The sequence below is a fragment of the Dermacentor silvarum genome, chromosome 1 (genome assembly GCF_013339745.2).
Source record: "Dermacentor silvarum isolate Dsil-2018 chromosome 1, BIME_Dsil_1.4, whole genome shotgun sequence".
NCBI lineage: Eukaryota > Metazoa > Arthropoda > Arachnida > Ixodida > Ixodidae > Dermacentor > Dermacentor silvarum.
In genome coordinates, this window is record NC_051154.1 from 312,823,105 (window position 1) to 312,829,104 (window position 6,000).

The 6,000-nt window shown below is 47.4% G+C and overlaps 1 protein-coding gene across 1 annotated transcript in view; it reads left to right on the plus strand.

The window, feature by feature from the left end:
- Positions 1 to 5,557, plus strand: part of LOC119437298 (fibronectin-like) — an 84,707-nt gene extending 79,150 nt beyond the window's left edge. The window contains exon 12 of the mRNA XM_037704355.2: positions 5,264 to 5,557. The gene's annotated coding sequence lies outside the window, so the exon portion shown is untranslated. The remainder of the gene's footprint in view (positions 1 to 5,263) is intronic.
- The last annotated feature ends 443 nt before the right edge of the window (positions 5,558 to 6,000 follow it).

The following is a 6,000-nucleotide window of genomic DNA, read 5'->3' on the forward strand; positions in this document are numbered from 1 at the left end:
TCCGTTACACATAAAAATGAACACCCTGTGTTGGCTGGCGCGGACAATGTCTCGTGCGGCAGGTAGCAAACAGAGCCAAGTGTGGCGCGACTGCCTCGCTAATCGGGAGATGGCGAGAGGCAGCGCGTGGGTCACGCGTGGACGTGATTCACAGCAGCCACCGCAGACAACCTCCGCTCATGCAGTGCTTTAATCACACAATAAGATTGCGATGCAGACAGAACGGATGAATAAAATGTATACTTACACTCCCTCTGCAGTCTTGGCCGAATTCTTGCGCCGTATACCCCCTCTCAGATAACCACGTGGCCGAAATAGCGGTTGTCTGAGCCGTGCCCATGGCCACCGTGGTTAGTTTAAACAAGCGACAAAACGCCTATCAGAAGGGGCTCAATAGCAGGCGCTTGTCATGTCAACAAATATGGCAGCGCCAATGCAGCCACAGACAGAGGTGGCTCAGTTGTGCTAGGTGCGATATGTTCCGCGTAGGCCTCTACTTGGACATACAAAAATCGGCCCCCGAAAGTACCGAACAGAAGTGCAGCGTAATATCGCAAAAGCTCTGCAGGGATGACAGGCGCAAGCAATGCGTACCGAAGCAACGAGGGTGGCGAGACAAAGGGTGAAGCAACGGGCCGACTATAGGTAAGCACGGCCGTGGAGCGAGAGCAAGAAGAGAGGCAAGGCGCGGCCGAAGACCAGTGCCGCGCCAGGCAGCGAGAGCAAACTCGGCGTACTCACTCGGAAACTTGCACTATTACAAAACCATTCATCAGCGCGCCATGCATAATGCACGCCCTGGTGCAACACGGTTCCACCGTTCCACTTGTTTTTTAGATCTTAATACGCATACAATAAAGCGTAAATGGCTATACATATAAAAACTTGCGATTTTAAACAATACATATGGTGCACTTAGTAGCAGTTGACCGATGTAGAGAAATCTGCTGTTATGTGGTCAGTATCCATCTCTGGTACCAAGATGTCAACGCAAAGTGGCGCGATACCATTTTTAAGCTGAGAGCCTTAAGTGGCTCGTTGCAATGGCTAACGGCCATGCAACCTAGTAACCGCCATGGATTTTATGTGAAAAGATTACAGCAGTAATACTGTACATGTCCACAACAAGATGCAACCGGTAACTGTGACCGTTTGCGGCCAGGGGGGAAGCTTCACCCTCACTCCCCCATGGAAAAGTTTTTTCTTTGCGGGGGGGGGGGGGAGGAGGGGGGGGGGCTGAGCAGCTAGCCCTATTCCTCCGCAATTGACGCTTATGGATCTGTACAGCTCCGATAAAGAATAAGTCACATACTGTCTCCATCTTTTTATAGCGATGAACTTGAAAAGCTGCGCAATGGAGATGAGTCATCTTTGACGTGACCCACGGGAAAGCTCCGGGAAATGTTGCGACCTGGTCCAGCGTTCGGTAAAATATATCATTCTCGCCGCAAGTTCAACCACTTTGCAAGTAGTTGCCGGAAGTCGACCGCCGTCAGTGAAGTCGGTAAAGTCGACGAGAATGACTGAGATTCTTGAAATAAGCTCCGAAAATGGTCTCGGGATGAATTGGAGAGTAAGTGGCGTGGATTTTTTTCAAGGTGGACACAGGTTCGCAGGCAAGCTTGCTACCGTTTTCAACATACCGTAAGCTTCGAGCCAAAGAAGCATTGCAACCTACCTGCTCAGTGCTACGAGCATACAACGGGGGTGTAATTTCAAGCTGCGGAACAACGTCCCAGAAAATGTCCGTTGGAGCCACCGACATAAGCATCAAATTTTTCGTCGTAAATGAATGGGCGTCAAGCCATCCTAGGACTCGATGCCAGTGAGGCGCTTGGGTTGGTTCAACGCTAGGTGGATACAGTGAATGCCTCCCCTGAGTATGAACTTTTGAAAAATTTTACGCACGTCTTCCAAGGGTTGCGCTGTTTGAAGACTCCATACAGCATGGTCCTGGAACCAGGTGCGGTGCCAGTCGTTCAGCCGGCCCATAGGGTTCCACTGGCACTACAGGAACCTCTGGAAAAAGAACTCCAGCAAATAACATATATGTCACGAGGCAACACTTCCCCTTACCAAGGCGCGAAGACTTGGAAGCACGACTAGCCGGAGCTACCTATTTTAGCTGTCTGGATGCAAGCGCCGGATTCCATTAGGTGCCCCTGGACGAGAAAACGTTCAAGGTCTGTTCGTTCGCGCCACCTTTTGGCAGATACCGCTTCTTAAGGCTACCCTTTGGTATCTCGTCCGCACCTGAGGTGTTTCAGCAGGTGCTTCGCCAGATATTTGACGGTCTACCTGGCGTGCTTATTTATATAGACGATATCTAGGTCTGGGGCTCAACGAAAGAAGAGCGCGATAGCTCTTCCTTCGAAGCCCCAGACATGGTAGCCTGGTAGCTGTCTTGAATGCCGCTGAAACAGCTGTAGTAACGTTTATTCCTCAGAAGTGCAAGTTCGTCGTAAGAGAGCTACGCTTTCTGGGTGATATCATAGGCGAAAAAGGCATATCGCCAAACCCAGGGCTCGTTAAAAGTTTGGTTCAATACCGGTGCCAACTTGCCAACTTGCAAGTCCGATGTTCACCGTATGGCTGGTGTGTTGAACTACTTTGGCAAGTTCGTGAGGCAGCTATCTGAAAGAACGGCGCTATTAAGAACTCTTATCAAAGCTTGCACGGAGCTTGAGTGAACGGAAAACCACGCCAAAGAGTGGAAAAGCGTGGCGCAAATTTTGACCACCGCACCCGTGTTAGCAATCTTTGACCCGCGACGGGAAACAAAGTTATCTTGCGACACATCGCAGAACGGCGTCGGCGCTGCTCTTTTGCAGTGCCACAATAAGCAGTGGCGGCGTGCAGCTTACGCATCCCGAGTCCTGACTTAAGCAGAAAATCATTATGCTCAGATAGAAAAGGAGGCCCTAGCAATTTTCTTCGCATGCGAAAAATTTCATCAATTCGTTTATGGGTGGAAAGTGACGATCGAAATGGACCACAAACCACTTTTGTCAATTGCTAAAAAGGAAGTCGGTGACATGCCGCCTCGTCTTCAACAATTTTTTAGATTGTTCAAGTAGGATTTTGCCTTGCAGTATATTCCTGGGAAGCACCTTGTGCTTGCTGACATGCTGTCCCGGTCGACTGCTGACAACCAAGATAAGGCTGGTGCCACGGACGACGTCGAAGTTCATGCAGTCCAGCTACTAGGCAACAGAGTCACGGCAGCAACGCAGAAAGAACTGCAGGCGGCAACTGCTCGTGACTGCTACCTGCCGTCTGTAATCACTAGTTTGTCACTGGGGCTACCGGTACAAGGTGACCTCAACCCTTTTGAGCAAGAACTCTCCTTTGTCAACGGAATACTTTTAGAGGCATCGAAAGTGGTTATTCCAAAAAGCATGTGTCAAACAATGCTGCAAAGAATTCATGCGGGTCATCTCGGCATGCAAAAATGCAAGGAATGAGCCAGACGTTTCGTATTTTGGCCAGGGCTCAACGCTGCGATCACTTCTATGGTGCAAATGTGTCTTACATGCCGCAAGTACGCTTACAAACAGCCGCAGGAACCGCTTCAAATGCGACCCGTGCCAGGTTGTGCATGGTATAGAGTTACGGCTGACATTTTTTTGTTTGCGGGAGACTCGTTCAAAGTTGTTTTTTATGCCTTATAAAACTTGCCAGAAGTCCAGAAACTGCCAGACACATCGGCGCGATCAGCCATTTCAGCCCTAAGTGCTATTTTTTTAAAGATTTGCCCCCGTATTCACAAACGCACCTCGACTCGACCTCCACTAGAAATTCTCCTTGAGGGCGGCTTTTCGTTTCACAAATCGCCCTCCACTTGAAACGCGCCTTGAGTGAAGGAAAGCTCGAGCGTTTTACTCGAGAATCACAAGGTAGCCTCGCAGCTACCTTGAATCGCTCCTTGAGTGTAGTTAGTGCACAAACATGGCTGCGTTGTGATCTGTCACTCGCCTCGTCGGCTTTTTCCGATGGACGGCAGTTGCCTCCGAAGTTTTTCTTTCGTCAACGATGTTGCACATTTTCAAGGGCATCGTTTTACGAACCGGTGCAATCCACTGGAGCGCCTTGGCAACGGATTTGATTCTACTGCGGCATCAAAACATATTGGCCGTCCTGTCAAGAAGACTGTCAGCTATTGCAGTGACCTGTCGTCTTATTCCGTGCATGAGCCAGTTGCTGACCTGTATACGTGCATTCTTCGTGCGAGTGCTCCGAAACTTCTATCGGCGCCAGTGCATTGACGTGTTTCTCGTGGGTTATCATACAAAGCAGCATCAGTTGAAGCGCGGCACGATACATAACTGCGGCGGACTTCGAACCTATGAAAAGAAAACAACTGCGAAGATTCCTGTCATTAGTGTGTGTATTGCCAGTGTGATCGATTGCCGGATGCGGATCTGGCTGCGCGAGCGCCGGCATTCGCCCCACCGTAGCGGTTTGTAGTCGGGTGCATAACTTACTACGCTATTCCAAGGACGGCGAAGCACACCGCAGCAAGGCGAGCTTCTCTGTAAACGACCTGGTGCGTTCACTTTTTTTTTGTCTGTATAATTTCATGCAGTTAGTTGCTCTAGGGAAAACAAAAAAATTTACTGCAATTTTGCGTGGGACGTGTGCAGTAACTGCTTTTTAAAGTCGTTAGCAATAATTACGTCAGCCTTGCTTCAAAATGTTCAGTTTAATAGCTTACCATTCTTAAGAACATTCACGCCCAGCGAGGAAGTGAGCTACCATGAAATGGTTTTCATAATTATATCTGTATGTATACAAAAGGAATGCAATGTTTTATTTCAATGCAAAACATTGAATAACAATACAACATAGGATAGTTTTTGTACATCACATTATTTTTATTGTGATAAAAAATGCTGTAGCAGTTGACCCAGATCCTAATACAGAAAACGCTAGCAAGTGGTAGCAGATATACTCGTATGTCACATATCTTTGTTGCGCACATTCGAGCTATTAGTGAGTGCATTATGTAAGTGGTAGATTGTTGTATGTCGGTCTGGCTGTGCAAACGCCAGACCAGCTGAAAACTGTATCTATGCAAATATGAATGAAAGCAGTCAGAGCTCATCAATGTAAAAAAAAATTGGCTTCCAGAACACAATGAAAATTTTTAACGAATGTATTTACTACGAAAAGTAAACTGAAGAAAACGGATACAGTACCTGAGGTAGTTTTTATGTGCGTTAACATCATTGTACGTTTATGACCAACCCCTTCTCTTACGCAGGAACCAGGCTTCCAACACAACCACGCAGAGAAACTGCCTTTCCAAGTGTGCTGCGCTTGCATTGGTGTGCAAGCGAACAAGAGCTCCAGTTAATGTGTCCTTCTGCACTGTAGTCGTTGTCGCACTATTCTGGCTAAAACCTCTTATTTATCTCCTTTCTGACATCCTACCAATCCAACCATCACCACTAAAGGCATTTTGCATACATCTACCTTCATAGGCACCTTGCAGCTTAAGTCGGTATTTTTAATCCAGGTTTCTTTTCATAAGCCATATTTAATAAAACAGTATGTACCCCTGAATTACTTCTGGTCAATCCAAGTGCCAATATCTGAAACAATAAATAAAATTATCCTCGTCCTTTTTTGTTCTGATAAGTTTGCAAAAGAAAGAGTGGACTCTGATCTTACAAACACAAGCAGTAGTACTACTGACAAAGCTACTCTAAAATAAAACACCATCCGTGTTCTAGACAGTAGACTGTCGGGTGTAGGTACCAGACGGTATGCAGTGGCAAATCCTTATAGAATATATGCTGTTTCAGCTCCCGTTCTAGCTTCAGCTTAAGATGAAATATGAAGACCGGAACAATGAATTTGTTCCATTCGATGCGGATGACCGTTGGATTGCATGGGGCTTGCAGAAGTTCAGTAATTGACCGAGGAACAAACCGTACCTTGCGGGATCCCACAACAGGCCAAATGGTGATGCAGACTGTCACAATGGCGATGCTGAAA